Genomic DNA, 20,783 nt, shown 5'->3' with positions numbered 1-20,783 from the left:
GCATCCCGGCGACGGGTCGCAGGACATCCGGCTGCTCTGCTCGGGGACAGGTGGCCCGGGGCGTCGGGCGCGTCGGCGCGTCGGCGCGTCAGCGCGTCGGGGCCCCGGGCCGGCGAGGCCCCTCCGGCCCGAGGCGCCTCCCAACGAACCCGGGCCCAACAACCCCCGGCGGCCGCCGCTCCGGCCCGGCCCCAACTTGCCCAAATCCAGCTGGAGCCACCGGCGCGACCAGAGGGCATCACCGGAAAGCCCTCCGGGGCGGGCGGCGGGGCGCGGGGAGACCAGGGCGGGCCACCCTTCCCCGCCCCGCCCCGCGCCCCGCCCACGGGACCCGGACCGCGCCCTCAACCCCAGGCCCCGCGGCCACCCTGGACAGCTCCTGACTGACCGACCTGAGAGACACAGAGACAGAGACAGAGACAGAGGCAGAGACAGAGAGATTGAGAGGATCCGAGACACGGACCCAGACAGACACCCCCCGGGACAGACACACAGACGCTCACGCTGACACAGAGAGGCCCTGCCCAAGAGGCAGCTTCCCCACAGGAGGGCGGTGGTGCTTGAGCTGGGCCCGGGCAAGGAGGCGGGGGCCCTGGGGCTGGCGATCACCCCTGGGGCCCTGGGACGTGCAGACAGGGTCTCAGGAGTGCAGCGCTCCTGGGATCCCTGTCCCGCGACCCGGACGCCCAGGAGCCACGGACAGGCAGCCGGGCTCGGGCTCGCTCTCGCTCTCGCTCTCGCTCTCGCTCTCGCTCTGTGTGTGCGCGTTTTTGTGTGCGCGTGCGTGTTTGTGTGTTTCTTTCCTTCTCTCTTCGCCTCTTCGTTCTGGCTCTTTTCCTCTTTCTGCGGGGCGCCCCCGGACTTCCTGAGTTGACAGAACGAGCAGCCAGAAAAGTCAGGACACGGAGAACTTCGCCCGAGAAACCAACGCAATCTACCAGACGTACAGAACCCCCTCCCCGACGACCACAGCGTCCACAGTCTGCTCGAGCGCAGGTAGGGACATTACCCAGGGTCTCCCACAGGTTAGCTCACCCGTTAAGTCTCCTTAGTTTTACCAAGATGGCTAGCACGCCGAGGATGGACGGATGAGCGCCACGGTGTGATTACGGGGAGGGAAACGCACGTCGGAACACCCGTTGGTGCCTCCCGACGTCACCGGTATCCCCGTCCCGAGACCTCTGGGCTTCAGGGTTCTGGGCCGCAGCCCTCTCCCGTCGTCCACCCGGGATCCAGTGCACGATGTCTGCACTGCCCATCTCAAGAGTTTGGGCCCTGTGGGCGTTCTTGGATCCCGTTGGAAAGGGGACCTCGGGACGCGAGGGAGAGGAAAGGGCCGGGGGGCCGGGGTGGGGGGCGGGGGGCGGGCTGGGGGAAAGAGAGCGACGCCATCAACGCATGTCTGACCAGGACCTCGGCTGTGCCAGGCTCTCCATTTCCCACGGCACCGCGTCCCGTCGTCGGGGACGCCGCCTCTCGTCGGGACGTGTTGGTCTGCCGTCGGTCCTCCCGTCCCAGGCACGAGGCGGCGAACTCCCCCAAAGGCAGAGATTTTGGCACCTGCGTCCTCGGCTGCTGGGTCCGGCCCCAAGCAGGCACGCGGCCCGCAGGTGCCGGGCGAATGTCGGCGGAAAGCACTATGCTCACAGGGAAGGACGGCAGACGATGAGCGCGCACCAACCAGTGCCGCGCTCCGTGCTGAGCGGTGTGCTCCGTGCTCCCGCTTCCGCGCTCGCAACAACGCCACCGACGAGGCACTAACAGGACCCCCTTTCCAACCAGATGAGGCAACTGCCGCTCAGGGAGGGCGAGTCCCTCGCAGGAACGGCGGCCCTTGCTGCCGAGCCTTCGTTTGAGACCAAGCCTCCGGGCCCGCACTCCGGGAAACTTACGGAGACACAGCCCCAGTTCTCCCAGCAGAACACGCTCATCGGAGGTCAGATTGGGGGAGCCGTCGGAACCAGAACCACCCAGGGCGCTACCCTGCAGGGAGCGACGCGCGGCCCGCCCCGCCCCGCCACCCCGCCATCCCGGGCAAGCAGGAAGCAGGCCACAGGTGCCCTGGGTCTGCTCTGGCAGGGAAAGTGGGGCCCACGGGAAAAGGGAAACACGAGGATATTCGCTCCCAGGATGATTGCTGAACGGTGAGAGGATGGAGGTTGAGGTCCTCTCTTCCTGCTCTGCCCGCATGTCCCAGCTTCTCCACAGCGAGCAACTATTGCTTTCTGTCTGCGGTGGGGAAGAGACGGCTTACCTTGATGAATTCCCCCCTTGAAAATGTAAAAGTCCGTGCGATCTGAGGCAAGTCTCCCCTCTCCTCCTCCCTGTCATCCCCGCTCTCCTCCCCTGGAGCAAACTCCCCTCCCGCTTTCCCGGATCCCCTTTCCGCGATAGTCTGCGCGGACACAGGCAGGGGAAGAGCAGACTTTCAAAGCTGCCCGAGCCGCACGATATGAAAGCTCAAGCCAAGGAGCCAGGAAGGGCTGGCCGCTGAGGACGGAAATGTCCTCTCGGGGGACTCGTCCACTCCCTCTGGCAGACAGAGGCCAGGAGGGGGGCAGGACAGAGTGAGGCACCTGAGTGAGGGGACACCAAAACCCTGGGCCAGCGCAGCAAGATTCCTAATCCTTCCATCCAGTCTGTTCAGAATCAAAACGGATGCAAGGGATCCACGAGGAGCCAGACACCGACCTTTCAAACGAAGGCAGGACCACCCCCCCCCCCCCAAAAGACAAAAGCGAAGACGGAGACGGAGTTGCATCCCAGCCGGGGAGCGGGGGGAGGCGCTTGAAACTTAGACACTTGGGGAAGGGGACGTCTTTAAGGAAAGACAACACAAAAGGACCCGTACCAACTCCGGTGCGGAAACGAGGGTTTCTCGCGAACGACGGTATCAAGGACAGCCAGGTACCGACTTGGAGAAGCTGACACACGGCGCAGGCATCAGAAAATCCAGAAGCCGTCCCGCTTGGGATGGATGGCCAGGCCCGGAAGGCTCCTCTCGAGCCCAGTGGGCCCCGTCCTTCTGTAGGTGCTGTTTGGAGAGGCCTGACCCGGGGTCTTTCCTAGATGGGCTCTGGAAGACGGAGGGGCTGCTGGCAGCTTGCTGAAGCTGTCCGGGCCTCCGCAGCCCGGAGCGGGATCCGTTCCATCGCACACCACGACTCGACCAACTGCTTGGGTGCCGCGCCGGCCGAGTGGACCGCTAGGGTCTCTCAGGAGCCTGGCGGGTGGGAAGAGGCCGCCGAGGACAGAGGGAGCCCGCCGGACGAGGGCGGCGTCGGGGGCACGGCCACGCGGGGCCGGCCCCGGTTGGCCCTGGGTTCCCGTGGGGCCGCGAGGTGGAAGGGCTGGGCGGCGGCGGCGGCGGCGGCGGCGGTGGCCGCGGCCGCGGGGCACTCGCGCGGCTGGACAGCGGTGGGGGCGTGGCGGGGCGATGGGGCGACCGGTGAGGAGGGAGGAGGGGCGGGAGGAGCGTGGAGGGAGCGGCGCTGGGGCCGGGGGGCGGGGGGGGGGGCGCAAAAGGAGAGGGAGGCGGCGGGAGGCAAAAGCCTACAGCACCCGGTATTCCCAGGCGGTCTCCCATCCAAGTCCTAACCAGGCCCGACCCTGCTTAGCTTCCGAGATCAGACGAGATCGGGCGCGTTCAGGGTGGTATGGCCGTAGACGCTGGCGGCTGCCGCCGGCGCCCCTAAGAAGCCTCGCGCGCGCGCGCGCTGTCGCCTGGCCCCTGTGACGCGCCGTCGCCTGGCGTCTGTGACGCGCGCGCCCGAGCCCCTGTGACGCGCACCGGCCGCCCGCGTCCCCTGCGCCCCGCGCTCCGCCGCCTGCCGCCTGCCTGCCACTGCCTCCCGCCGCCGCCGCCGCCGCCGCCGCGGCCAGCCAAACCCTGCCCTGCCCTGCCCTGCCCTGCCCTGCCGCCCGCCCAGGGCGCGGGAGGCCTCGGGCACCCCGGGGACTGTGGGCGGGCGGGGCGCAAGTCTAGGCGCTCTCCCAAGCCGGCCCCGGACGCTCCAGGCCTCCTGTCCGCCCGCATCCCGGCGACGGGTCGCAGGACATCCGGCTGCTCTGCTCGGGGACAGGTGGCCCGGGGCGTCGGGCGCGTCGGCGCGTCGGCGCGTCAGCGCGTCGGGGCCCCGGGCCGGCGAGGCCCCTCCGGCCCGAGGCGCCTCCCAACGAACCCGGGCCCAACAACCCCCGGCGGCCGCCGCTCCGGCCCGGCCCCAACTTGCCCAAATCCAGCTGGAGCCACCGGCGCGACCAGAGGGCATCACCGGAAAGCCCTCCGGGGCGGGCGGCGGGGCGCGGGGAGACCAGGGCGGGCCACCCTTCCCCGCCCCGCCCCGCGCCCCGCCCACGGGACCCGGACCGCGCCCTCAACCCCAGGCCCCGCGGCCACCCTGGACAGCTCCTGACTGACCGACCTGAGAGACACAGAGACAGAGACAGAGACAGAGGCAGAGACAGAGAGATTGAGAGGATCCGAGACACGGACCCAGACAGACACCCCCCGGGACAGACACACAGACGCTCACGCTGACACAGAGAGGCCCTGCCCAAGAGGCAGCTTCCCCACAGGAGGGCGGTGGTGCTTGAGCTGGGCCCGGGCAAGGAGGCGGGGGCCCTGGGGCTGGCGATCACCCCTGGGGCCCTGGGACGTGCAGACAGGGTCTCAGGAGTGCAGCGCTCCTGGGATCCCTGTCCCGCGACCCGGACGCCCAGGAGCCACGGACAGGCAGCCGGGCTCGGGCTCGCTCTCGCTCTCGCTCTCGCTCTCGCTCTCGCTCTGTGTGTGCGCGTTTTTGTGTGCGCGTGCGTGTTTGTGTGTTTCTTTCCTTCTCTCTTCGCCTCTTCGTTCTGGCTCTTTTCCTCTTTCTGCGGGGCGCCCCCGGACTTCCTGAGTTGACAGAACGAGCAGCCAGAAAAGTCAGGACACGGAGAACTTCGCCCGAGAAACCAACGCAATCTACCAGACGTACAGAACCCCCTCCCCGACGACCACAGCGTCCACAGTCTGCTCGAGCGCAGGTAGGGACATTACCCAGGGTCTCCCACAGGTTAGCTCACCCGTTAAGTCTCCTTAGTTTTACCAAGATGGCTAGCACGCCGAGGATGGACGGATGAGCGCCACGGTGTGATTACGGGGAGGGAAACGCACGTCGGAACACCCGTTGGTGCCTCCCGACGTCACCGGTATCCCCGTCCCGAGACCTCTGGGCTTCAGGGTTCTGGGCCGCAGCCCTCTCCCGTCGTCCACCCGGGATCCAGTGCACGATGTCTGCACTGCCCATCTCAAGAGTTTGGGCCCTGTGGGCGTTCTTGGATCCCGTTGGAAAGGGGACCTCGGGACGCGAGGGAGAGGAAAGGGCCGGGGGGCCGGGGTGGGGGGCGGGGGGCGGGCTGGGGGAAAGAGAGCGACGCCATCAACGCATGTCTGACCAGGACCTCGGCTGTGCCAGGCTCTCCATTTCCCACGGCACCGCGTCCCGTCGTCGGGGACGCCGCCTCTCGTCGGGACGTGTTGGTCTGCCGTCGGTCCTCCCGTCCCAGGCACGAGGCGGCGAACTCCCCCAAAGGCAGAGATTTTGGCACCTGCGTCCTCGGCTGCTGGGTCCGGCCCCAAGCAGGCACGCGGCCCGCAGGTGCCGGGCGAATGTCGGCGGAAAGCACTATGCTCACAGGGAAGGACGGCAGACGATGAGCGCGCACCAACCAGTGCCGCGCTCCGTGCTGAGCGGTGTGCTCCGTGCTCCCGCTTCCGCGCTCGCAACAACGCCACCGACGAGGCACTAACAGGACCCCCTTTCCAACCAGATGAGGCAACTGCCGCTCAGGGAGGGCGAGTCCCTCGCAGGAACGGCGGCCCTTGCTGCCGAGCCTTCGTTTGAGACCAAGCCTCCGGGCCCGCACTCCGGGAAACTTACGGAGACACAGCCCCAGTTCTCCCAGCAGAACACGCTCATCGGAGGTCAGATTGGGGGAGCCGTCGGAACCAGAACCACCCAGGGCGCTACCCTGCAGGGAGCGACGCGCGGCCCGCCCCGCCCCGCCACCCCGCCATCCCGGGCAAGCAGGAAGCAGGCCACAGGTGCCCTGGGTCTGCTCTGGCAGGGAAAGTGGGGCCCACGGGAAAAGGGAAACACGAGGATATTCGCTCCCAGGATGATTGCTGAACGGTGAGAGGATGGAGGTTGAGGTCCTCTCTTCCTGCTCTGCCCGCATGTCCCAGCTTCTCCACAGCGAGCAACTATTGCTTTCTGTCTGCGGTGGGGAAGAGACGGCTTACCTTGATGAATTCCCCCCTTGAAAATGTAAAAGTCCGTGCGATCTGAGGCAAGTCTCCCCTCTCCTCCTCCCTGTCATCCCCGCTCTCCTCCCCTGGAGCAAACTCCCCTCCCGCTTTCCCGGATCCCCTTTCCGCGATAGTCTGCGCGGACACAGGCAGGGGAAGAGCAGACTTTCAAAGCTGCCCGAGCCGCACGATATGAAAGCTCAAGCCAAGGAGCCAGGAAGGGCTGGCCGCTGAGGACGGAAATGTCCTCTCGGGGGACTCGTCCACTCCCTCTGGCAGACAGAGGCCAGGAGGGGGGCAGGACAGAGTGAGGCACCTGAGTGAGGGGACACCAAAACCCTGGGCCAGCGCAGCAAGATTCCTAATCCTTCCATCCAGTCTGTTCAGAATCAAAACGGATGCAAGGGATCCACGAGGAGCCAGACACCGACCTTTCAAACGAAGGCAGGACCACCCCCCCCCCAAAAGACAAAAGCGAAGACGGAGACGGAGTTGCATCCCAGCCGGGGAGCGGGGGGAGGCGCTTGAAACTTAGACACTTGGGGAAGGGGACGTCTTTAAGGAAAGACAACACAAAAGGACCCGTACCAACTCCGGTGCGGAAACGAGGGTTTCTCGCGAACGACGGTATCAAGGACAGCCAGGTACCGACTTGGAGAAGCTGACACACGGCGCAGGCATCAGAAAATCCAGAAGCCGTCCCGCTTGGGATGGATGGCCAGGCCCGGAAGGCTCCTCTCGAGCCCAGTGGGCCCCGTCCTTCTGTAGGTGCTGTTTGGAGAGGCCTGACCCGGGGTCTTTCCTAGATGGGCTCTGGAAGACGGAGGGGCTGCTGGCAGCTTGCTGAAGCTGTCCGGGCCTCCGCAGCCCGGAGCGGGATCCGTTCCATCGCACACCACGACTCGACCAACTGCTTGGGTGCCGCGCCGGCCGAGTGGACCGCTAGGGTCTCTCAGGAGCCTGGCGGGTGGGAAGAGGCCGCCGAGGACAGAGGGAGCCCGCCGGACGAGGGCGGCGTCGGGGGCACGGCCACGCGGGGCCGGCCCCGGTTGGCCCTGGGTTCCCGTGGGGCCGCGAGGTGGAAGGGCTGGGCGGCGGCGGCGGCGGCGGCGGCGGTGGCCGCGGCCGCGGGGCACTCGCGCGGCTGGACAGCGGTGGGGGCGTGGCGGGGCGATGGGGCGACCGGTGAGGAGGGAGGAGGGGCGGGAGGAGCGTGGAGGGAGCGGCGCTGGGGCCGGGGGGCGGGGGGGGGGGGGGCGCAAAAGGAGAGGGAGGCGGCGGGAGGCAAAAGCCTACAGCACCCGGTATTCCCAGGCGGTCTCCCATCCAAGTCCTAACCAGGCCCGACCCTGCTTAGCTTCCGAGATCAGACGAGATCGGGCGCGTTCAGGGTGGTATGGCCGTAGACGCTGGCGGCTGCCGCCGGCGCCCCTAAGAAGCCTCGCGCGCGCGCGCGCTGTCGCCTGGCCCCTGTGACGCGCCGTCGCCTGGCGTCTGTGACGCGCGCGCCCGAGCCCCTGTGACGCGCACCGGCCGCCCGCGTCCCCTGCGCCCCGCGCTCCGCCGCCTGCCGCCTGCCTGCCACTGCCTCCCGCCGCCGCCGCCGCCGCCGCCGCGGCCAGCCAAACCCTGCCCTGCCCTGCCCTGCCCTGCCCTGCCGCCCGCCCAGGGCGCGGGAGGCCTCGGGCACCCCGGGGACTGTGGGCGGGCGGGGCGCAAGTCTAGGCGCTCTCCCAAGCCGGCCCCGGACGCTCCAGGCCTCCTGTCCGCCCGCATCCCGGCGACGGGTCGCAGGACATCCGGCTGCTCTGCTCGGGGACAGGTGGCCCGGGGCGTCGGGCGCGTCGGCGCGTCGGCGCGTCAGCGCGTCGGGGCCCCGGGCCGGCGAGGCCCCTCCGGCCCGAGGCGCCTCCCAACGAACCCGGGCCCAACAACCCCCGGCGGCCGCCGCTCCGGCCCGGCCCCAACTTGCCCAAATCCAGCTGGAGCCACCGGCGCGACCAGAGGGCATCACCGGAAAGCCCTCCGGGGCGGGCGGCGGGGCGCGGGGAGACCAGGGCGGGCCACCCTTCCCCGCCCCGCCCCGCGCCCCGCCCACGGGACCCGGACCGCGCCCTCAACCCCAGGCCCCGCGGCCACCCTGGACAGCTCCTGACTGACCGACCTGAGAGACACAGAGACAGAGACAGAGACAGAGGCAGAGACAGAGAGATTGAGAGGATCCGAGACACGGACCCAGACAGACACCCCCCGGGACAGACACACAGACGCTCACGCTGACACAGAGAGGCCCTGCCCAAGAGGCAGCTTCCCCACAGGAGGGCGGTGGTGCTTGAGCTGGGCCCGGGCAAGGAGGCGGGGGCCCTGGGGCTGGCGATCACCCCTGGGGCCCTGGGACGTGCAGACAGGGTCTCAGGAGTGCAGCGCTCCTGGGATCCCTGTCCCGCGACCCGGACGCCCAGGAGCCACGGACAGGCAGCCGGGCTCGGGCTCGCTCTCGCTCTCGCTCTCGCTCTCGCTCTCGCTCTGTGTGTGCGCGTTTTTGTGTGCGCGTGCGTGTTTGTGTGTTTCTTTCCTTCTCTCTTCGCCTCTTCGTTCTGGCTCTTTTCCTCTTTCTGCGGGGCGCCCCCGGACTTCCTGAGTTGACAGAACGAGCAGCCAGAAAAGTCAGGACACGGAGAACTTCGCCCGAGAAACCAACGCAATCTACCAGACGTACAGAACCCCCTCCCCGACGACCACAGCGTCCACAGTCTGCTCGAGCGCAGGTAGGGACATTACCCAGGGTCTCCCACAGGTTAGCTCACCCGTTAAGTCTCCTTAGTTTTACCAAGATGGCTAGCACGCCGAGGATGGACGGATGAGCGCCACGGTGTGATTACGGGGAGGGAAACGCACGTCGGAACACCCGTTGGTGCCTCCCGACGTCACCGGTATCCCCGTCCCGAGACCTCTGGGCTTCAGGGTTCTGGGCCGCAGCCCTCTCCCGTCGTCCACCCGGGATCCAGTGCACGATGTCTGCACTGCCCATCTCAAGAGTTTGGGCCCTGTGGGCGTTCTTGGATCCCGTTGGAAAGGGGACCTCGGGACGCGAGGGAGAGGAAAGGGCCGGGGGGCCGGGGTGGGGGGCGGGGGGCGGGCTGGGGGAAAGAGAGCGACGCCATCAACGCATGTCTGACCAGGACCTCGGCTGTGCCAGGCTCTCCATTTCCCACGGCACCGCGTCCCGTCGTCGGGGACGCCGCCTCTCGTCGGGACGTGTTGGTCTGCCGTCGGTCCTCCCGTCCCAGGCACGAGGCGGCGAACTCCCCCAAAGGCAGAGATTTTGGCACCTGCGTCCTCGGCTGCTGGGTCCGGCCCCAAGCAGGCACGCGGCCCGCAGGTGCCGGGCGAATGTCGGCGGAAAGCACTATGCTCACAGGGAAGGACGGCAGACGATGAGCGCGCACCAACCAGTGCCGCGCTCCGTGCTGAGCGGTGTGCTCCGTGCTCCCGCTTCCGCGCTCGCAACAACGCCACCGACGAGGCACTAACAGGACCCCCTTTCCAACCAGATGAGGCAACTGCCGCTCAGGGAGGGCGAGTCCCTCGCAGGAACGGCGGCCCTTGCTGCCGAGCCTTCGTTTGAGACCAAGCCTCCGGGCCCGCACTCCGGGAAACTTACGGAGACACAGCCCCAGTTCTCCCAGCAGAACACGCTCATCGGAGGTCAGATTGGGGGAGCCGTCGGAACCAGAACCACCCAGGGCGCTACCCTGCAGGGAGCGACGCGCGGCCCGCCCCGCCCCGCCACCCCGCCATCCCGGGCAAGCAGGAAGCAGGCCACAGGTGCCCTGGGTCTGCTCTGGCAGGGAAAGTGGGGCCCACGGGAAAAGGGAAACACGAGGATATTCGCTCCCAGGATGATTGCTGAACGGTGAGAGGATGGAGGTTGAGGTCCTCTCTTCCTGCTCTGCCCGCATGTCCCAGCTTCTCCACAGCGAGCAACTATTGCTTTCTGTCTGCGGTGGGGAAGAGACGGCTTACCTTGATGAATTCCCCCCTTGAAAATGTAAAAGTCCGTGCGATCTGAGGCAAGTCTCCCCTCTCCTCCTCCCTGTCATCCCCGCTCTCCTCCCCTGGAGCAAACTCCCCTCCCGCTTTCCCGGATCCCCTTTCCGCGATAGTCTGCGCGGACACAGGCAGGGGAAGAGCAGACTTTCAAAGCTGCCCGAGCCGCACGATATGAAAGCTCAAGCCAAGGAGCCAGGAAGGGCTGGCCGCTGAGGACGGAAATGTCCTCTCGGGGGACTCGTCCACTCCCTCTGGCAGACAGAGGCCAGGAGGGGGGCAGGACAGAGTGAGGCACCTGAGTGAGGGGACACCAAAACCCTGGGCCAGCGCAGCAAGATTCCTAATCCTTCCATCCAGTCTGTTCAGAATCAAAACGGATGCAAGGGATCCACGAGGAGCCAGACACCGACCTTTCAAACGAAGGCAGGACCACCCCCCCCCCAAAAGACAAAAGCGAAGACGGAGACGGAGTTGCATCCCAGCCGGGGAGCGGGGGGAGGCGCTTGAAACTTAGACACTTGGGGAAGGGGACGTCTTTAAGGAAAGACAACACAAAAGGACCCGTACCAACTCCGGTGCGGAAACGAGGGTTTCTCGCGAACGACGGTATCAAGGACAGCCAGGTACCGACTTGGAGAAGCTGACACACGGCGCAGGCATCAGAAAATCCAGAAGCCGTCCCGCTTGGGATGGATGGCCAGGCCCGGAAGGCTCCTCTCGAGCCCAGTGGGCCCCGTCCTTCTGTAGGTGCTGTTTGGAGAGGCCTGACCCGGGGTCTTTCCTAGATGGGCTCTGGAAGACGGAGGGGCTGCTGGCAGCTTGCTGAAGCTGTCCGGGCCTCCGCAGCCCGGAGCGGGATCCGTTCCATCGCACACCACGACTCGACCAACTGCTTGGGTGCCGCGCCGGCCGAGTGGACCGCTAGGGTCTCTCAGGAGCCTGGCGGGTGGGAAGAGGCCGCCGAGGACAGAGGGAGCCCGCCGGACGAGGGCGGCGTCGGGGGCACGGCCACGCGGGGCCGGCCCCGGTTGGCCCTGGGTTCCCGTGGGGCCGCGAGGTGGAAGGGCTGGGCGGCGGCGGCGGCGGCGGCGGCGGTGGCCGCGGCCGCGGGGCACTCGCGCGGCTGGACAGCGGTGGGGGCGTGGCGGGGCGATGGGGCGACCGGTGAGGAGGGAGGAGGGGCGGGAGGAGCGTGGAGGGAGCGGCGCTGGGGCCGGGGGGCGGGGGGGGGGGGGCGCAAAAGGAGAGGGAGGCGGCGGGAGGCAAAAGCCTACAGCACCCGGTATTCCCAGGCGGTCTCCCATCCAAGTCCTAACCAGGCCCGACCCTGCTTAGCTTCCGAGATCAGACGAGATCGGGCGCGTTCAGGGTGGTATGGCCGTAGACGCTGGCGGCTGCCGCCGGCGCCCCTAAGAAGCCTCGCGCGCGCGCGCGCTGTCGCCTGGCCCCTGTGACGCGCCGTCGCCTGGCGTCTGTGACGCGCGCGCCCGAGCCCCTGTGACGCGCACCGGCCGCCCGCGTCCCCTGCGCCCCGCGCTCCGCCGCCTGCCGCCTGCCTGCCACTGCCTCCCGCCGCCGCCGCCGCCGCCGCCGCGGCCAGCCAAACCCTGCCCTGCCCTGCCCTGCCCTGCCCTGCCGCCCGCCCAGGGCGCGGGAGGCCTCGGGCACCCCGGGGACTGTGGGCGGGCGGGGCGCAAGTCTAGGCGCTCTCCCAAGCCGGCCCCGGACGCTCCAGGCCTCCTGTCCGCCCGCATCCCGGCGACGGGTCGCAGGACATCCGGCTGCTCTGCTCGGGGACAGGTGGCCCGGGGCGTCGGGCGCGTCGGCGCGTCGGCGCGTCAGCGCGTCGGGGCCCCGGGCCGGCGAGGCCCCTCCGGCCCGAGGCGCCTCCCAACGAACCCGGGCCCAACAACCCCCGGCGGCCGCCGCTCCGGCCCGGCCCCAACTTGCCCAAATCCAGCTGGAGCCACCGGCGCGACCAGAGGGCATCACCGGAAAGCCCTCCGGGGCGGGCGGCGGGGCGCGGGGAGACCAGGGCGGGCCACCCTTCCCCGCCCCGCCCCGCGCCCCGCCCACGGGACCCGGACCGCGCCCTCAACCCCAGGCCCCGCGGCCACCCTGGACAGCTCCTGACTGACCGACCTGAGAGACACAGAGACAGAGACAGAGACAGAGGCAGAGACAGAGAGATTGAGAGGATCCGAGACACGGACCCAGACAGACACCCCCCGGGACAGACACACAGACGCTCACGCTGACACAGAGAGGCCCTGCCCAAGAGGCAGCTTCCCCACAGGAGGGCGGTGGTGCTTGAGCTGGGCCCGGGCAAGGAGGCGGGGGCCCTGGGGCTGGCGATCACCCCTGGGGCCCTGGGACGTGCAGACAGGGTCTCAGGAGTGCAGCGCTCCTGGGATCCCTGTCCCGCGACCCGGACGCCCAGGAGCCACGGACAGGCAGCCGGGCTCGGGCTCGCTCTCGCTCTCGCTCTCGCTCTCGCTCTCGCTCTGTGTGTGCGCGTTTTTGTGTGCGCGTGCGTGTTTGTGTGTTTCTTTCCTTCTCTCTTCGCCTCTTCGTTCTGGCTCTTTTCCTCTTTCTGCGGGGCGCCCCCGGACTTCCTGAGTTGACAGAACGAGCAGCCAGAAAAGTCAGGACACGGAGAACTTCGCCCGAGAAACCAACGCAATCTACCAGACGTACAGAACCCCCTCCCCGACGACCACAGCGTCCACAGTCTGCTCGAGCGCAGGTAGGGACATTACCCAGGGTCTCCCACAGGTTAGCTCACCCGTTAAGTCTCCTTAGTTTTACCAAGATGGCTAGCACGCCGAGGATGGACGGATGAGCGCCACGGTGTGATTACGGGGAGGGAAACGCACGTCCGAACACCCGTTGGTGCCTCCCGACGTCACCGGTATCCCCGTCCCGAGACCTCTGGGCTTCAGGGTTCTGGGCCGCAGCCCTCTCCCGTCGTCCACCCGGGATCCAGTGCACGATGTCTGCACTGCCCATCTCAAGAGTTTGGGCCCTGTGGGCGTTCTTGGATCCCGTTGGAAAGGGGACCTCGGGACGCGAGGGAGAGGAAAGGGCCGGGGGGCCGGGGTGGGGGGCGGGGGGCGGGCTGGGGGAAAGAGAGCGACGCCATCAACGCATGTCTGACCAGGACCTCGGCTGTGCCAGGCTCTCCATTTCCCACGGCACCGCGTCCCGTCGTCGGGGACGCCGCCTCTCGTCGGGACGTGTTGGTCTGCCGTCGGTCCTCCCGTCCCAGGCACGAGGCGGCGAACTCCCCCAAAGGCAGAGATTTTGGCACCTGCGTCCTCGGCTGCTGGGTCCGGCCCCAAGCAGGCACGCGGCCCGCAGGTGCCGGGCGAATGTCGGCGGAAAGCACTATGCTCACAGGGAAGGACGGCAGACGATGAGCGCGCACCAACCAGTGCCGCGCTCCGTGCTGAGCGGTGTGCTCCGTGCTCCCGCTTCCGCGCTCGCAACAACGCCACCGACGAGGCACTAACAGGACCCCCTTTCCAACCAGATGAGGCAACTGCCGCTCAGGGAGGGCGAGTCCCTCGCAGGAACGGCGGCCCTTGCTGCCGAGCCTTCGTTTGAGACCAAGCCTCCGGGCCCGCACTCCGGGAAACTTACGGAGACACAGCCCCAGTTCTCCCAGCAGAACACGCTCATCGGAGGTCAGATTGGGGGAGCCGTCGGAACCAGAACCACCCAGGGCGCTACCCTGCAGGGAGCGACGCGCGGCCCGCCCCGCCCCGCCACCCCGCCATCCCGGGCAAGCAGGAAGCAGGCCACAGGTGCCCTGGGTCTGCTCTGGCAGGGAAAGTGGGGCCCACGGGAAAAGGGAAACACGAGGATATTCGCTCCCAGGATGATTGCTGAACGGTGAGAGGATGGAGGTTGAGGTCCTCTCTTCCTGCTCTGCCCGCATGTCCCAGCTTCTCCACAGCGAGCAACTATTGCTTTCTGTCTGCGGTGGGGAAGAGACGGCTTACCTTGATGAATTCCCCCCTTGAAAATGTAAAAGTCCGTGCGATCTGAGGCAAGTCTCCCCTCTCCTCCTCCCTGTCATCCCCGCTCTCCTCCCCTGGAGCAAACTCCCCTCCCGCTTTCCCGGATCCCCTTTCCGCGATAGTCTGCGCGGACACAGGCAGGGGAAGAGCAGACTTTCAAAGCTGCCCGAGCCGCACGATATGAAAGCTCAAGCCAAGGAGCCAGGAAGGGCTGGCCGCTGAGGACGGAAATGTCCTCTCGGGGGACTCGTCCACTCCCTCTGGCAGACAGAGGCCAGGAGGGGGGCAGGACAGAGTGAGGCACCTGAGTGAGGGGACACCAAAACCCTGGGCCAGCGCAGCAAGATTCCTAATCCTTCCATCCAGTCTGTTCAGAATCAAAACGGATGCAAGGGATCCACGAGGAGCCAGACACCGACCTTTCAAACGAAGGCAGGACCACCCCCCCCCCCCCAAAAGACAAAAGCGAAGACGGAGACGGAGTTGCATCCCAGCCGGGGAGCGGGGGGAGGCGCTTGAAACTTAGACACTTGGGGAAGGGGACGTCTTTAAGGAAAGACAACACAAAAGGACCCGTACCAACTCCGGTGCGGAAACGAGGGTTTCTCGCGAACGACGGTATCAAGGACAGCCAGGTACCGACTTGGAGAAGCTGACACACGGCGCAGGCATCAGAAAATCCAGAAGCCGTCCCGCTTGGGATGGATGGCCAGGCCCGGAAGGCTCCTCTCGAGCCCAGTGGGCCCCGTCCTTCTGTAGGTGCTGTTTGGAGAGGCCTGACCCGGGGTCTTTCCTAGATGGGCTCTGGAAGACGGAGGGGCTGCTGGCAGCTTGCTGAAGCTGTCCGGGCCTCCGCAGCCCGGAGCGGGATCCGTTCCATCGCACACCACGACTCGACCAACTGCTTGGGTGCCGCGCCGGCCGAGTGGACCGCTAGGGTCTCTCAGGAGCCTGGCGGGTGGGAAGAGGCCGCCGAGGACAGAGGGAGCCCGCCGGACGAGGGCGGCGTCGGGGGCACGGCCACGCGGGGCCGGCCCCGGTTGGCCCTGGGTTCCCGTGGGGCCGCGAGGTGGAAGGGCTGGGCGGCGGCGGCGGCGGCGGCGGCGGTGGCCGCGGCCGCGGGGCACTCGCGCGGCTGGACAGCGGTGGGGGCGTGGCGGGGCGATGGGGCGACCGGTGAGGAGGGAGGAGGGGCGGGAGGAGCGTGGAGGGAGCGGCGCTGGGGCCGGGGGGCGGGGGGGGGGGCGCAAAAGGAGAGGGAGGCGGCGGGAGGCAAAAGCCTACAGCACCCGGTATTCCCAGGCGGTCTCCCATCCAAGTCCTAACCAGGCCCGACCCTGCTTAGCTTCCGAGATCAGACGAGATCGGGCGCGTTCAGGGTGGTATGGCCGTAGACGCTGGCGGCTGCCGCCGGCGCCCCTAAGAAGCCTCGCGCGCGCGCGCGCTGTCGCCTGGCCCCTGTGACGCGCCGTCGCCTGGCGTCTGTGACGCGCGCGCCCGAGCCCCTGTGACGCGCACCGGCCGCCCGCGTCCCCTGCGCCCCGCGCTCCGCCGCCTGCCGCCTGCCTGCCACTGCCTCCCGCCGCCGCCGCCGCCGCCGCCGCGGCCAGCCAAACCCTGCCCTGCCCTGCCCTGCCCTGCCCTGCCGCCCGCCCAGGGCGCGGGAGGCCTCGGGCACCCCGGGGACTGTGGGCGGGCGGGGCGCAAGTCTAGGCGCTCTCCCAAGCCGGCCCCGGACGCTCCAGGCCTCCTGTCCGCCCGCATCCCGGCGACGGGTCGCAGGACATCCGGCTGCTCTGCTCGGGGACAGGTGGCCCGGGGCGTCGGGCGCGTCGGCGCGTCGGCGCGTCAGCGCGTCGGGGCCCCGGGCCGGCGAGGCCCCTCCGGCCCGAGGCGCCTCCCAACGAACCCGGGCCCAACAACCCCCGGCGGCCGCCGCTCCGGCCCGGCCCCAACTTGCCCAAATCCAGCTGGAGCCACCGGCGCGACCAGAGGGCATCACCGGAAAGCCCTCCGGGGCGGGCGGCGGGGCGCGGGGAGACCAGGGCGGGCCACCCTTCCCCGCCCCGCCCCGCGCCCCGCCCACGGGACCCGGACCGCGCCCTCAACCCCAGGCCCCGCGGCCACCCTGGACAGCTCCTGACTGACCGACCTGAGAGACACAGAGACAGAGACAGAGACAGAGGCAGAGACAGAGAGATTGAGAGGATCCGAGACACGGACCCAGACAGACACCCCCCGGGACAGACACACAGACGCTCACGCTGACACAGAGAGGCCCTGCCCAAGAGGCAGCTTCCCCACAGGAGGGCGGTGGTGCTTGAGCTGGGCCCGGGCAAGGAGGCGGGGGCCCTGGGGCTGGCGATCACCCCTGGGGCCCTGGGACGTGCAGACAGGGTCTCAGGAGTGCAGCGCTCCTGGGATCCCTGTCCCGCGACCCGGACGCCCAGGAGCCACGGACAGGCAGCCGGGCTCGGGCTCGCTCTCGCTCTCGCTCTCGCTCTCGCTCTCGCTCTGTGTGTGCGCGTTTTTGTGTGCGCGTGCGTGTTTGTGTGTTTCTTTCCTTCTCTCTTCGCCTCTTCGTTCTGGCTCTTTTCCTCTTTCTGCGGGGCGCCCCCGGACTTCCTGAGTTGACAGAACGAGCAGCCAGAAAAGTCAGGACACGGAGAACTTCGCCCGAGAAACCAACGCAATCTACCAGACGTACAGAACCCCCTCCCCGACGACCACAGCGTCCACAGTCTGCTCGAGCGCAGGTAGGGACATTACCCAGGGTCTCCCACAGGTTAGCTCACCCGTTAAGTCTCCTTAGTTTTACCAAGATGGCTAGCACGCCGAGGATGGACGGATGAGCGCCACGGTGTGATTACGGGGAGGGAAACGCACGTCGGAACACCCGTTGGTGCCTCCCGACGTCACCGGTATCCCCGTCCCGAGACCTCTGGGCTTCAGGGTTCTGGGCCGCAGCCCTCTCCCGTCGTCCACCCGGGATCCAGTGCACGATGTCTGCACTGCCCATCTCAAGAGTTTGGGCCCTGTGGGCGTTCTTGGATCCCGTTGGAAAGGGGACCTCGGGACGCGAGGGAGAGGAAAGGGCCGGGGGGCCGGGGTGGGGGGCGGGGGGCGGGCTGGGGGAAAGAGAGCGACGCCATCAACGCATGTCTGACCAGGACCTCGGCTGTGCCAGGCTCTCCATTTCCCACGGCACCGCGTCCCGTCGTCGGGGACGCCGCCTCTCGTCGGGACGTGTTGGTCTGCCGTCGGTCCTCCCGTCCCAGGCACGAGGCGGCGAACTCCCCCAAAGGCAGAGATTTTGGCACCTGCGTCCTCGGCTGCTGGGTCCGGCCCCAAGCAGGCACGCGGCCCGCAGGTGCCGGGCGAATGTCGGCGGAAAGCACTATGCTCACAGGGAAGGACGGCAGACGATGAGCGCGCACCAACCAGTGCCGCGCTCCGTGCTGAGCGGTGTGCTCCGTGCTCCCGCTTCCGCGCTCGCAACAACGCCACCGACGAGGCACTAACAGGACCCCCTTTCCAACCAGATGAGGCAACTGCCGCTCAGGGAGGGCGAGTCCCTCGCAGGAACGGCGGCCCTTGCTGCCGAGCCTTCGTTTGAGACCAAGCCTCCGGGCCCGCACTCCGGGAAACTTACGGAGACACAGCCCCAGTTCTCCCAGCAGAACACGCTCATCGGAGGTCAGATTGGGGGAGCCGTCGGAACCAGAACCACCCAGGGCGCTACCCTGCAGGGAGCGACGCGCGGCCCGCCCCGCCCCGCCACCCCGCCATCCCGGGCAAGCAGGAAGCAGGCCACAGGTGCCCTGGGTCTGCTCTGGCAGGGAAAGTGGGGCCCACGGGAAAAGGGAAACACGAGGATATTCGCTCCCAGGATGATTGCTGAACGGTGAGAGGATGGAGGTTGAGGTCCTCTCTTCCTGCTCTGCCCGCATGTCCCAGCTTCTCCACAGCGAGCAACTATTGCTTTCTGTCTGCGGTGGGGAAGAGACGGCTTACCTTGATGAATTCCCCCCTTGAAAATGTAAAAGTCCGTGCGATCTGAGGCAAGTCTCCCCTCTCCTCCTCCCTGTCATCCCCGCTCTCCTCCCCTGGAGCAAACTCCCCTCCCGCTTTCCCGGATCCCCTTTCCGCGATAGTCTGCGCGGACACAGGCAGGGGAAGAGCAGACTTTCAAAGCTGCCCGAGCCGCACGATATGAAAGCTCAAGCCAAGGAGCCAGGAAGGGCTGGCCGCTGAGGACGGAAATGTCCTCTCGGGGGACTCGTCCACTCCCTCTGGCAGACAGAGGCCAGGAGGGGGGCAGGACAGAGTGAGGCACCTGAGTGAGGGGACACCAAAACCCTGGGCCAGCGCAGCAAGATTCCTAATCCTTCCATCCAGTCTGTTCAGAATCAAAACGGATGCAAGGGATCCACGAGGAGCCAGACACCGACCTTTCAAACGAAGGCAGGACCACCCCCCCCCCAAAAGACAAAAGCGAAGACGGAGACGGAGTTGCATCCCAGCCGGGGAGCGGGGGGAGGCGCTTGAAACTTAGACACTTGGGGAAGGGGACGTCTTTAAGGAAAGACAACACAAAAGGACCCGTACCAACTCCGGTGCGGAAACGAGGGTTTCTCGCGAACGACGGTATCAAGGACAGCCAGGTACCGACTTGGAGAAGCTGACACACGGCGCAGGCATCAGAAAATCCAGAAGCCGTCCCGCTTGGGATGGATGGCCAGGCCCGGAAGGCTCCTCTCGAGCCCAGTGGGCCCCGTCCTTCTGTAGGTGCTGTTTGGAGAGGCCTGACCCGGGGTCTTTCCTAGATGGGCTCTGGAAGACGGAGGGGCTGCTGGCAGCTTGCTGAAGCTGTCCGGGCCTCCGCAGCCCGGAGCGGGATCCGTTCCATCGCACACCACGACTCGACCAACTGCTTGGGTGCCGCGCCGGCCGAGTGGACCGCTAGGGTCTCTCAGGAGCCTGGCGGGTGGGAAGAGGCCGCCGAGGACAGAGGGAGCCCGCCGGACGAGGGCGGCGTCGGGGGCACGGCCACGCGGGGCCGGCCCCGGTTGGCCCTGGGTTCCCGTGGGGCCGCGAGGTGGAAGGGCTGGGCGGCGGCGGCGGCGGCGGCGGCGGTGGCCGCGGCCGCGGGGCACTCGCGCGGCTGGACAGCGGTGGGGGCGTGGCGGGGCGATGGGGCGACCGGTGAGGAGGGAGGAGGGGCGGGAGGAGCGTGGAGGGAGCGGCGCTGGGGCCGGGGGGCGGGGGGGGGGGGGCGCAAAAGGAGAGGGAGGCGGCGGGAGGCAAAAGCCTACAGCACCCGGTATTCCCAGGCGGTCTCCCATCCAAGTCCTAACCAGGCCCGACCCTGCTTAGCTTCCGAGATCAGACGAGATCGGGCGCGTTCAGGGTGGTATGGCCGTAGACGCTGGCGGCTGCCGCCGGCGCCCCTAAGAAGCCTCGCGCGCGCGCGCGCTGTCGCCTGGCCCCTGTGACGCGCCGTCGCCTGGCGTCTGTGACGCGCGCGCCCGAGCCCCTGTGACGCGCACCGGCCGCCCGCGTCCCCTGCGCCCCGCGCTCCGCCGCCTGCCGCCTGCCTGCCACTGCCTCCCGCCGCCGCCGCCGCCGCCGCCGCGGCCAGCCAAACCCTGCCCTGCCCTGCCCTGCCCTGCCCTGCCGCCCGCCCAGGGCGCGGGAGGCCTCGGGCACCCCGGGGACTGTGGGCGGGCGGGGCGCAAGTCTAGGCGCTCTCCCAAGCCGGCCCCGGACGCTCCAGGCCTCCTGTCCGCCCGCATCCCGGCGACGGGTCGCAGGACATCCGGCTGCTCTGCTCGGGGACAGGTGGCCCGGGGCGTCGGGCGCGTCGGCGCGTCGGCGCGTCAGCGCGTCGGGGCCCCGGGCCGGCGAGGCCCCTCCGGCCCGAGGCGCCTCCCAACGAACCCGGGCCCAACAACCCCCGGCGGCCGCCGCTCCGGCCCGGCCCCAACTTGCCCAAATCCAGCTGGAGCCACCGGCGCGACCAGAGGGCATCACCGGAAAGCCCTCCGGGGCGGGCGGCGGGGCGCGGGGAGACCAGGGCGGGCCACCCTTCCCCGCCCCGCCCCGCGCCCCGCCCACGGGACCCGGACCGCGCCCTCAACCCCAGGCCCCGCGGCCACCCTGGACAGCTCCTGACTGACCGACCTGAGAGACACAGAGACAGAGACAGAGACAGAGGCAGAGACAGAGAGATTGAGAGGATCCGAGACACGGACCCAGACAGACACCCCCCGGGACAGACACACAGACGCTCACGCTGACACAGAGAGGCCCTGCCCAAGAGGCAGCTTCCCCACAGGAGGGCGGTGGTGCTTGAGCTGGGCCCGGGCAAGGAGGCGGGGGCCCTGGGGCTGGCGATCACCCCTGGGGCCCTGGGA

General features: G+C 68.4%; 5 non-coding genes across 5 annotated transcripts; all 5 read right to left on the bottom strand.

The window, feature by feature from the left end:
- Positions 1 to 3,549: 3,549 nt before the first annotated feature.
- On the bottom strand, positions 3,550 to 3,668 carry LOC138919213 (5S ribosomal RNA). The gene has a single exon (XR_011429211.1). It is a non-coding gene; the product is annotated as a 5S ribosomal RNA (ribosomal RNA).
- Positions 3,669 to 7,581: 3,913 nt separating this feature from the next.
- Positions 7,582 to 7,700, bottom strand: LOC138919212 (5S ribosomal RNA). The gene has a single exon (XR_011429210.1). It is a non-coding gene; the product is annotated as a 5S ribosomal RNA (ribosomal RNA).
- A 3,912-nt stretch (positions 7,701 to 11,612) lies between these two features.
- On the bottom strand, positions 11,613 to 11,731 carry LOC138919211 (5S ribosomal RNA). The gene has a single exon (XR_011429209.1). It is a non-coding gene; the product is annotated as a 5S ribosomal RNA (ribosomal RNA).
- Positions 11,732 to 15,644: 3,913 nt separating this feature from the next.
- Positions 15,645 to 15,763, bottom strand: LOC138919210 (5S ribosomal RNA). Its single transcript, XR_011429208.1, has one exon. It is a non-coding gene; the product is annotated as a 5S ribosomal RNA (ribosomal RNA).
- A 3,912-nt stretch (positions 15,764 to 19,675) lies between these two features.
- On the bottom strand, positions 19,676 to 19,794 carry LOC138919209 (5S ribosomal RNA). The gene has a single exon (XR_011429207.1). It is a non-coding gene; the product is annotated as a 5S ribosomal RNA (ribosomal RNA).
- Positions 19,795 to 20,783: the final 989 nt, after the last annotated feature.

This window comes from Equus caballus, chromosome 1 (assembly GCF_041296265.1).
Source record: "Equus caballus isolate H_3958 breed thoroughbred chromosome 1, TB-T2T, whole genome shotgun sequence".
NCBI lineage: Eukaryota > Metazoa > Chordata > Mammalia > Perissodactyla > Equidae > Equus > Equus caballus.
This window is presented reverse-complemented; position numbering and strand designations above follow the sequence as displayed.